The sequence below is a fragment of the Polypterus senegalus genome, chromosome 1, assembly GCF_016835505.1.
Source record: "Polypterus senegalus isolate Bchr_013 chromosome 1, ASM1683550v1, whole genome shotgun sequence".
Taxonomy (NCBI): domain Eukaryota; kingdom Metazoa; phylum Chordata; class Cladistia; order Polypteriformes; family Polypteridae; genus Polypterus; species Polypterus senegalus.
The window spans coordinates 273111964-273124376 of NC_053154.1; the positions used below are offsets into that span (position 1 = coordinate 273111964).

The window sequence follows — 12413 nt, forward strand, 5'->3', positions numbered from 1 at the left end:
TTAGCAAAAAAAGTTTTTCTAATAAGTGTATATAGGAGGGTGGCGCAGTGGTAGCGCTGCTGCCTCACAGTTAGAAGACTCCTGTGTGGAGTTTGCATGTTTTCCCCGTGTCTGCGTGGGTTTCCTCCCACAGCCCAAACACATGCAGGTTAGGTGCATTGGCGATCCTAAATTGTCTCTAGTGTGTGTGTGTGTGTGTGTGTGTGTGTGTGTGTGTGTGTGTGCGTGTGCCCTGCCCAGGATTTGTTCCTGCTTTGCGCCCTTGGTTGGCTGAGATTGGCTCCAGCAGACCCCCGTGACCCTGTGTTAGGATATAGCAGGCTGGATAATGACTGACTGACTGACTATTAAGGAGCAAAAAAAAATGTTTTTGTATTCAATTTGTTGTGTTCATTCTGGTGCCTTACTAAAGATGAAATTCAGTAGCATATAAGGAACTGAGATCAAGAGGTATGCTTGTTTTATCAACAAGCAGTATCAATTATTAAAATTTAATATCTTTTTTTTTTTTTATTTTCTTTCATCCACTTACCAAAATGAATGAAGGAACCAGTGGCTAAGACTTGAGACTTTTTGGGGATTGACCTAAACATAACGTTAAATATTGTATACAGGGTGCAGAAAGGGGGGAAGCATTTTCTTCTTTGTGGATTTGTAGCTATAGATATGTAAACCATATCACAGACCTTTGTTTTTATATACTGTACTGTGCAAAAGTTTTAGGCAGGTGTGGGAAAAAAATGCTGTAAACTAAGAATGCTTCCAACAAATAGAATTGTTTATTTTTATTAATTAACAACGCAAAGTGAATGAACAGAAAAGAAATCTAAATCAAATAAATATTTGGTGTGACCACCCTTTGCCTTCAAAACAGCATCAATTCTTCTAGGTACACTCGCACATAGCTTTTAAAGGACCTTGGCAGGTACGTTGTTGCAAACATCTTGGAGAACTAACCACATATCTTCTGTGGATGTAGGCTACCTTAAATCCTTCTGTATCTTCATGTAATCCCAGACACACTAGATGTTGACATCAGGGCAGGCCATATCATCATTTCCAAGACTCCTTATTCTTCTTTAACGCTGAAGATTATTCTTAATGACATTGGCTGTATGTTTGGGGTCATTGTCCTGCTGTAGAATAAATTTGGAGCCAATCGGATGCCTCCCTGATGATAGTGCATGACGGATAAGTATTTGCTTGGATTTCTCATCATTGAGAACACCATTAATCTTGACCAAATCCCCAACTCCCTTGCAAGTCTGGGGCTGCATTTCTGCAAATGAACCTTCACCATGCTTCACTGTTGCCTACAGACACTTATTATTGTGCTGCTGTCCAGACCTTTGGCAAACAAACTGCCTTCTGCTATAGCCAGATATTTCAAATTTTGACTCCTCAGTCCAGAGCACCTGCTGCCATTCTTCTGTACTCCAGGTCATATGTTTTCATGCATAGTTGAGTCGGTTGGCCGCCTAGTTTCCATGGTGGGGATATGGCTTTTTGGCAACAATTCTTCTACGAAGACCTCTTCTGGCCAGACTTCTCTGGACTTTAGATGGGTTTACCTGGGCCCCGCAAGTTTCTGCCAGTTCTGAGCTGATGTCTCTGCTGGACTTAACTCCAGTTTCAAAGGAAAGTAAGCATGATAGATAAGTCTTTCATCTACTGCACTGTTTCCTTGGCCAACCACTGCGTCTACGGTCTTCAACATTTCCCATTCCTTTGTGCCTCTTCAAAAGAGCTTAAAGAGCACATCTTAAAACACCAGTTTGATTTAAAATATTTGCCTAGGAAAAACCTTGCTGATGCAGTATAACTTCATTGTGTCTTGTTGCTATGCTCCTATGACCTGTGACATGAAGCGGTCTTCCACAGCCTCACCATGGTACCAGGGTTTGGCTGTTCCTCACCCAGTTTTAAGCCTCAGATACAGCTGTTTCTGTTTCAGTTAATGATTGTGTTTCAACCTACATATGGAAATGATGATCATTAGCAACTGTTTGATATAATTAGATAATCATCCACCTGACTATAATCCTACAAAATCCCTGATTTTGTGCAACTGTATCTATTAGAATTGATGCTGGTGTAAAGGCAAAGGGAAGTCACAACAAATATTGATGGGATTAAGATGTTTCTTCTATTAGCTCACTTTGTATTATGTAAATTGATAAAAATAAGCAATTAGAATTTACAGTTGTGCTTGAAAGTTTGTGAACCCTTTAGAATTTTCTATATTTCTGCATAAATATGACCTAAAACATCATCAGATTTTCACTCAAGTCCTAAAAGTAGGTAAAGAGAAACCAGTTAAACAAATGAGACAAAATTATTATACTTGGTCACTTATTTATTGAGGAAAATGATCGAATATTACATATTTGTGAGTGGCAAAAGTATGTGAACCTCTAGGATTAGCAGTTAGTTTGAAAATGAAATAAAAGTCAGGTGTTTTCAATCAATGGGATGACAATCAGGTGTGAGTGGGCACCCTGTGTTATTTAAAGAACAGGGATCTATCAAAGTCTGCTCTTCACAACACATGTTTGTGGAAGTGTATCATGGCACGAACAAAGGAGATTTCTGAGGACCTCAGAAAAAGAGTTGTTGATGCTCATCAGGCTGGAAAAGGTTACAAAACCATCTCTAAAGAGTTTGGACTCCACCAATCCACAGTCAGACAGATTGTGTACAAATGGAGGAAATTCAAGATCATTGTTACCCTCCCCAGGGGTGGTCGACCAACAATGATCACTCCAAGAGCAAGGCATGTAATAGTCAGCGAGGTCACAAAGGACCCCAGGGTAACTTCTAAGCAACTGAAGGCCTTTCTCACATTGCCTAATGTTCATGTTTATGAGGTCCACCATTAGGAGAACACTGATCAACAATTGTGTGCATGGCAGGGTTGCAAGGAGAAGTCACTGCTCTTCAAAAAAAAAACATTGCTGCTTATTTGCAGTTTGCTAAAGATCACATGGACAAATGAGAAGGCTATTGGAAGAATGTTTTGTGGACAGATGAGACCAAAATAGAGCTTTTTGGTTTAAATGAAAAGCGTTATGTTTGGAGAAAGGAAAACACTGCATTCCAGCATAAGAACCTTATCCCATCTGTGAAACATGGTTGTGGTATTATCATGGTTTGGGCCTGTTTTGCTGCATCTGGGCCAAGATGGCTTGCCTTCATTGATGGAACAACGAATTCTGAATTATATCAGAGAATTCTAAAGGAAAATGCCAGGACATCTGTCCATGAACTGAATCTCAAGAGAAGGTGCGTCATGCAGCAAGACAACGACCCTAAGCACACAAATCGTTCTACCAAAGAATGGTTAAAGAAGAATGAAGTTAATGTTTTGGAATGGCCAAGTCAAAGTCCTGACCTTAATCCAATCGAAATGTTGTGGAAAGACCTGAAGTGAGCAGTTAATGTGAGGAAACCCACCAACATCCCAGAGTTGAAGCTGTTCTGTACAGAGGAATGGGCTAAAATTCCTCTTAAGTCGGTGTGCAGGAATGATCAAAAGTTACCAGAAACATTTAGTTACATTTATTGCTGCAAAAGGGGGTCATACCAGATACTGAAAGCAAAGGTTCACATACTTTTGCCAAATATGTAATATTCGATGATTTTCCTTAATAAATAAATGACCAAGTATACTATTTTTGTCTCATTTGTTTAACTGGTTTCTCTTTATCTACTTTTAGGACTTGTGTGAAATTCTGATGATGTTTTAGGTCATATTTATGCAGAAATATAGAAAATTCTAAAGGGTTCACAAACTTTCAAAGCACAACTGTATACTGTATTTGTGAAAGCATTCTTACTTCACATCTTTTTTTCACACCTACCTAAATGCTCAAAAAAATTAAAGGAACACTTTGAAAATACATCACATCTCAATGGCAAAAAAATCCTGCTGGACATCTATACTGATATAGACTGGGTAATGTGTTAAGAACGAAAGGATTCCACATCGTTTGATGGAAATGAAAATTATCAACTTGCAGAGGTTTGAATTCAAAGACACCTTGGACATCAAAGTGAAAAAATGATGTGGTAGGCTAGTCCATTTTGCCAAACTTTCATTGCAGCAACTCAAAATCGTACTCAGTAGTTTGTATGGCCCCCACGTGCTTATATGCATGCCTGACTCCGTCGGGACATACTCCTAATGAGATGATGGGGGATCTCCACCCAGATCAGGACCAGGGCATAACTGAGCTCCTGGACAGTCTGAGGTGCAACCTAGTGATGTTGGATGGACCAAAACATAAAGTCCCAGAGGTGTTCTATTGGATTTAAGTCAAGCGAGTGTGGTGGCCAGTCAATGGTATATCAATTCCTTCATCCTCCAGGAACTGCCTGCATCCTCTCTCCACATGAGGCCGGGCATTGTCGTGCACCAGGAAGAACCCTGTACCCACTGCACCAGCATAGGGTCTGACAATGAGTACAAGGATTTCATCCTGATACCTAATGGCAGTAAAGGTGTCTTTAATTTTTTGAGCAGTGTTGTGTGTGTGTTTATATGTATTTCTCTATTTATGTATACTAGGGGGCTTCGCCCCCTGTTCGCTTCACTCACCGACCCCCGTGTTTGGTTTTCCGGATACACACTTTTCTTTTAATTGTTGCTATTTCATTAGTTTCACTTTTATTTCAGAACTTCTGTAAAAACAATATTTGTAATCTTGCGAGTCCCAATATGCTGAATCTTTGATGAGGTCAGTGAGACGTGTTTAATGACTTTGTACCATAATTCAGGATAGGTTTCACTGTTTAGAATTTCAGCACAGACAAAACGATCTACATCATCAGCAGTTAATAATTTTTTTTACAAAGTAACCAATAAATGCATGCACGGTTTTTTTGAGCCTTTCGAATTCCACTGCTTTCATAATCTCTAACCTGCTCTGCATGTGTTTAGCGCCAACGTTTATGAATGTCTTTATGAAGTTCTACTTTGTCTTTTATTCAGTCTTTTAATTCTGAGCTGGATTGGACGTGCTTTTTTTCAGTTCCACTTGTTACGGACTGATAATTACTTTCCTTATTTTCTGAATTTGCACCTAGATTATTCTTTTTCGTTTTTGCTCTTTTTTCTCTCCAACGCTTTTGAGTGTCTTTTCTCCGTGCTGCTTTCTTCTTCGCTTAGTTGTCGACATTTCATTTATAACATACTATCCTTTTAAGCTTTATATCCGCTGAGACCCTTAGATCTCCACGCCCTTGTGTTTCTCTCCAGGATATTTTTTATTATATGGAATGGGAGCTTCGTGCCCTGGATGTTCATCACACAAATCTCCATCAACTGCAAGATGCTATCCTATCAATATGGGCCAACATTTCTAAAGAATGCTTTCAGCACCTTGTTGAATCAATGCCACGTAGAATTAAGGCAGTTCTGAAGGCGAAAGGGGGTCAAACACCATATTAGTATGGTGTTCCTAATAATCCTTTAGGTGAGTGTATATATATATATATTGTGACGGACAGCCGGGTCCCATGCCCGGCAGGGACGCCCCTGCTGCTTCTGTTCCGGGGGAGTCGCCATGGGCAGTCCAATACCTCCCCCGGGACGCTTGGTGGCAGCCTCCCTGGCCGACGATGATTCCCCAACCGCCCGCAGGGCTCCATGGGAGATGGAGTCCTCCACAGCTTGGTTGGGGCCCAGCATGGCCGCTAGGGGGAGCTGCCTGCTTCCCACAGCCTGGCTGGACGAGTTTTCAGCCCCACCCGGAAGTTCAATTAGGACCAGGTGGTTAATCACCTGGAATGCTTCCGGGTGGGCTATAAAGGCCCCAGCCACCACCACTCAGAGAGCCAGGGTTGGGAGGAGGAGGACTACGCTTGCGCAGGAGTGGTGGAAGAGAAGGTGGAGAAGTGAGTTTTGTGTGCTTTGTGCTTGTGAGACTGTGTTTGGGCTGTGTGGCACGGGAAGACGTGTCACACAGCTGAAGAAAAATAAAAGCCTGTGTGTTTTGTACACGTTGCCTCGTGGTCTGTGCGGGTCGGGCTATATAGCTTTTACAATATATATATATATATATATATATATATATATATACATATACATACATATATACATATACACATATACAAATATAGACATATATACACATATATATACACACATATATACATATATACACATATACATATCTACATATATACTGTATATACACATATATATACAAATCTACATATATATATTAGGCGTGGGACTCGAGTAAAAAAATTAATCCAATTAATTAGAGGCTGTGTAATAATTAATCTTGATTAATCGTATGTAATCACACACATAAATTTGCCCCAAATCACAAATGTTTTTTTTTAATTTAAAAGGGTTTTAGTGGGTGACAGAATCAAATATTCAGAATCTGTTTTTTGAATTCAAAACAGAAACAAAAATATCATCCCTGGTTAAAATTGGGCAGACTTAAAAATAAAGTGGTAGTTTAAGTACTTTAAGTACATTTTCAGAATGGTATTGTCTTTAAATAATAATAACCAAAATTTCAACATAAAGTGCAGTTTTTCTTCTTAAAAAAATGTCAGAAACATAAAAGGTAATTTGACCAACTTAATCTTTAAACTCTAAGTAACCTTAGCCAAAATTATTTTGCACATTAGGCTAAAACAGTGTGATCATTGAACATTTTGTAATTAGATGTAATTAGAATTACTAACGGTCATGGAAGTCCAATGATCCCCAGTAAGAGCCACAAAGTCCGCTTTCTGTAATGCATATAATTTTGCTTGCTTTTCAGTGTGCACAAAACCATGCTTTTATCAAGGCTTCGCTCGGGTAGTCTTTTGAAATGAAATTTGCCTCCGATCAGTCGTAGGAACGCGCTTTATTCCGACTCTAACATTTTTGTAGCTGTGATGAGTGCATCAGTGTAATCGATGTACCAGGAAATCATGCATTGACAAAAGTTCCCCTTTGCTTGGAATTGAAAGTGTGATTAAATGCGTTATTTTTTGTTATGGAGTACATGCATCGAAACTTCTCAGCTGTGCTTGTGCTAAGAAAAGGAAACATTTGAAAAAATAACGTAACATGATTCTGCATTAACCGCATAGTTTTTTATATGTCCCAAACCAAGGAGATGCGAGGGTAAAATGAATCGGGAAGCGCGCGTACATACTCAGTGCATCCCCTCTTGGGAATCGAACCTCGGCGCTAGAGGCTAAACCTCTACAATTGTGCCACGGTGTGTGGCTTGTCTATTTGAGAGTATGTAGATCGGGGTATATATTTATATATATTCGCAGCGGAAAAGTAGTGTGTTAAAGAAGTTATGAAAAAGAAAAGGGAACATTTTAAAAATAACGTAACATGATTGTCAATATACAGTAATTGTTTTGTGAGTGTTATTGAGTGTTGCTGTCATCAAGGATTTGATTATCATTATTTCTTTCAATCAGGGTCATATTTGTACGATGTGTTGTGTTCAAGTTACATTCCTTGTTTGTCAATCGTTGTAAAGATAAGAGGTTTCATTCATCGATTCGTTTCTTACTGCATCAATAAACAGCTCGTCTTCCTCTTTATCTGAGATGTGACACACTGCATGCACTGGTTTTTTTTACACTGTCTTCCTTTAGCGGGACATTGACTTTTTCCACCGTGTGCTTTGTTTCCGCAGTAGCTGCACTTATGAATATGCTTGTATGTATCAGACGCTTCATATTTTTTTGCTGCCTTCTCAATTGTGTAATTCGGTTTTTGTTCAGCACTCTTTGGAACTGTTGCTTTTTATCTGTGCACTGCGTCAGTTCACGTGAGCCGCTTGGTGTTCTTGCATCGAAGGTTCCCAGCTGTGCTGGTGCCATCTCGTGTGATGTCCACAGCTGTATGTAATGTTAGCTAAGACTCGGCACTTAAAAGTTTCTTTCGCAGTTTCGCTGAGTTTGTGCCAAACACCACCCTGACCATCTCATCTTCCTCTGCATAAGCAGTCCTTCACCCATGAATATTTAGCGGCAGTGTTTCTATTGGATTGCCGCAGACGGACGGCCTTATATGGGCAGGCACTAAATTACAAACGCCAGCGGCAGCCTGTCTATGAACTTAATTTAAACTTTAGATTTACACCGTGCTTTGTTTCCGAAGTAGCAGCACTCATGAATATGGTTGTATATGTCATTCACTCGCTTCTTATTGTTTCGCTGCCTTCTCAATTATATAATGCATGTTTTCTTCAGCGCTTTTTTGAGCTCTTCCTGGTTTTCTACGTACTGCGTTGATAGTCAGTTCACGTGAATATGTGGGAGGCGTGATGATGTCATACGGAACTCCGCCCCCCCACGGCCATCCAGCTGAACTCCATTACAGTATATGGAGAAAAATAGCCTCCAGTTGTGACCATTATGTGTAGAATTTCGAAGTGAAACCTGCCCAACTTTTGTAAGGAAGCTGCAAGGAATGAGCCTGCCAAATTTCAGCCTTCTACCTACACGGGAACTTGAAGAATTAGTGATGAGTCAGTGAGTCAGTGAGTCAGTTAGTCAGTGAGGGCTTTGCCTTTTATTAGTATAGATATATATATATACATACAAATCATTGTCAAATCACTTAGAGATCTGTATATAGACAATGTCTTTGAATCCTATGAACTATTAAACACTCCAAATTTAACTTTCCAGCAACACATTTCTTTCACTACCTTCAAATTCGAAACATTGTTAAACAAAACCTGCCCAATTTTCCTCTCCTCCCAGCTACCTCTATGCCAAAAAAAATATTGCTCAGTCTTGAGGACTCAGACAGCATTTCCGTAATATAGAAAACCATTTTACAGTCCCTCCCTTTCAAAGATCCCAGAGTACAGTGGGAAAAGGATCTTTCACTCAACCTCTCAGAAAAGGAGTGGAAGGTAGCAAAGCACAGAATTCACTCGAGCTCCATATGCGCAAAGCATACAATTATTCAACTTAAAATTATATATCGAGCACATCTGTCTCATTTAAAATTGTCCAAAATGTTTCCAGGGGAGTAACCAACCTGCGAATGCTGCAATCAAGTTCCGGCCTCACTGGGTCACATGTTTTAAGGGCCTGCACCAAATTAACATCATTCTGGACCAAAATTTTTAAATGCCTTTCAGACAGCCTTGGTGTCACAATCCCTCCTAACCCATTAACAGTTGTGTTTGGTGTTCTTCCAGATGGGCTTAAAGTGGAGAACAACAAACAAACTGTGATTGCCTTTACTACACTACTGACATGTAGACTTATCTTATTCAACTGGAAGAATCCTATCTCACCCAGTGGGTAACTGACGTTATATACTATTTGAAACTGGAAAAAATCAAATTCGCACAAAGATCTGTACAAAACGTTTTCAAAACCTGGCAGGAACTAATCAATAACATTTTAGAATAAGCATTTAAATTGAGGAAACAGGTCCTCTCCCCACTTTTACTCCATTTATCTATATTCATTTATCTATTTACTTATTTTTACTAGCTTTAAGTTTTACTGTGCTGGTCTAGCTCTCTTTCTCAGGGGTGGGGTTGATTTGTTCCAAACCTTTTTTTGCAAAACGTGAGCTATTTGTATGGAATGCTATTCAATTTTAATAAAATGAATAATAAAAAAAAATACACACAGACATGTGGAGTACACACAATCTCCATTTAGGTAGCACCCAGAACTGGAACCCAGGTATCCTTGTTGCAAGGCAGAGTGCTATCACTGTGCTACCCATGCCATCAAGGTGTTGCTAGATTTTTTTTTTTACCAATTGATGCACAGATTAGACAACTTGCTCAAGTTCACTTATAGTGAGACCCCCATGGGAACATATAAAGCAACAGTAGGGTTTCAAAAGCCAATGCCACTACAACACAATGCTTTGTCACCTGTTAAATTAATCAAAGAATCTATATTGTATACAGAACCACTATGTACTTTACAATGAGGCAGCTAGAATAAGAAAACCCGTGTGGATCTAAATGACAAGACTGACTGACCTAGGATAACAGTTCCAAACAGTAAGAACCACAAATCTGAAATATTGTTTGCTGCGGGTAAAATCCTATTTGGAAAAACAAGATCACCAGTGTTAAAAGATCAGAATATTTTAGTTGTCTATGGTGTAAGCAGCACAACTTAATGTAAACGGCTACGCTGCTAGTTAGCACACTGTAATCGGAGGGAGAAATGCGCCCTCCTTTGCTACAGTTCTTAATTGCATTAAACAGAGTTGCTACGTGCTTGAAAGCAAGATTATAACAACATACAACTAAGCCTAATGAGATAAAAAACGAAGTGAACGTCAATGAACATATAATCTGAACCGTTATTACAATGAACGTCTGCAGCCGCAGTCACTCACGTAATACGATACGAGTACAGCAGGCGCTTGCGTGCCTTCCTTTAATACCCACGTGTCAAAAGGTAACAATCGATGCGCTCTGGGCTCGACTGACTCCCTTCTATCGATGCTCTCTGGCAGTGTCGCCGGCAGCCGAATACGGAAGCAGCTGTTTACAGTACTGAATGTTGCTGCCCTTCTCCGGTACCGGGACTTTTCACCGGATTCTGAGTTCGGATGCTAGGGGAGATTCATTTAGAACTGAAGAGGCGCAGTCAGGTACGAAATCGGGGGACTTTTTGCCTGTCTTTGACTGGTGTGCACGTAAACGTTGTGCAGTATGTCTAAAAACTGCCAGACAGTAGTCGCGTTGCAGCTTCCCTTAAACTTACTTTTAATCTTTTGAGCACATTTAAAGAAAAAGAAGAAATGAAAGTTAATTTTTGATTATTGCAAACTGAACATAGAGTTACTTCTGTTGCAAAATGTCAGGGTGGAAATGCATTAAGTTATGAGCGGTTTATTTTTCATTGTTATATTATCTACCAGATGAAAATCACTTGACTTAAGTTTACCCAAAAGTGAAATCAGCCTTTAGATACTACACTATGATCGCATTGCCGAGACTAAAATCAGTCGATCGTTTGCACACCTTGCGCACTATTTTAGAATAGGTTGTGAGATGCCTTACAAAACAATGCCGACTAATTACAGAGCGGCTCCGGAATGGACAGGTGCCAGTCCAGGATTGGGTTCCACCTTGTGCCAGTCGCAGCTAGTATGGGCACCAATTTCAGTAACCTTTCTTTTTAATAAGCTTTTTAGAAAACGGGTAGAGAAATTTGACTGCTGTAAACAAGTTTGGATATACTCACTGTACACTTGACAGAATCTGGCTAGGGATATGATGAGTGTGCCACATCCTCAGCCATCCAGTTGTAGATGGATCCAGTAAAATACTCATGGGTTGTTAAACTCCAGCCTGCATAAACACTCCGTCTTTTGCTTTACGGATTTCAGTTTATTGCTTGAGTGTATTTGACAATGATTTTAAGAGAGTGGGAAGTCACCAAAAATCAGATTAATACTTACTTTTACAAAGACATATCATGTTTATTAATAAGCATCCAGCTTTTGACTTTGTATAATTGTACCCCTATAAGCTGATATTTTTTAAAACTCTTTAATAATTTAGAATATTAAATAGTATTACATGTAGATATATAGCACTTTATATTGCCCCAGAGGGAAATCTGGCTTATTACAGAAACTCAATAAGTAAATGCATACATATTATCATATGAAAAACAACAAATACACATCAGAATGGTTAAAATGAAAGAAAACTTTTGACTTGGCTAAGGAATAAAATGAACAGTTAGTCACAGTGAGGCCTTATGCAGGCATATTGTTATCAAGTGGATGTGCAGCATTACTTATAATGACACTCAGATTTGTCTTCATTTTCTCCTTCACTAATACCTCCAGAGGGCCAAGAGTGTGTGCCTTTTTGGTCAGCTTGTTGATTCAGGGGGCCTTTCTTGAAGTGATGTTAGCAGCCAAGCACAACACAACATAGAAAATCACACAAGCCAAGACAGAGTTGTAGACAATGTGAAGGATGTCATTACCCACATTAAAGGAGTGCAGTCTCCTAAGGAAAAAAGGGCCTGCTCTGCCCTTTCTTGTACCATTCATCAGTGTTTTGAGACCAATCCAACCTGCCAGTGATGTGTCAGTAACCATTTCCTTGGTGTGTGTTCTCTCTCTTCACCAAGAAACAAAGTTCTCCACCTGGTTCAGAGTATACAGGTGTATGGAGTGAAAAGAAAAGGAGAGAAGAATGGTGCTCCAGTGTTGCTTACATCCGTATCAGAAACACAGTCCTTGAGTTTCACAAACTTTGGCCTGCCAGACAACTAGTCCATTATCCAGTACACCATGGGCTCATCCACCTGCATATCCCTAAGCTTACCCATTAATAGAGATGGCTGGATGTACAAAAAGCACTGGTGAAATCAAAACACATAATCCCCTAGCTTTGTCAATCTGGTTTCCACTCCAATCTTTGCCCGAC

General features: G+C 39.7%; 1 protein-coding gene across 4 annotated transcripts in view; it reads left to right on the top strand.

Annotated features, from left to right (window-relative positions):
• The first annotated feature begins 10452 nt into the window (after positions 1-10452).
• The window catches only part of zfyve27 (zinc finger, FYVE domain containing 27), a 156859-nt gene continuing 154898 nt past the window's right edge, over positions 10453-12413 (top strand). For 3 of the 4 annotated variants that reach the window (XM_039774445.1, XM_039774434.1, XM_039774454.1), the window contains exon 1: positions 10454-10615. The gene's annotated coding sequence lies outside the window, so the exon portion shown is untranslated. Of the gene's footprint in view, positions 10616-12413 lie in introns of all 4 variants that reach the window. The other variant, XM_039774425.1, reaches the window with a different exon arrangement.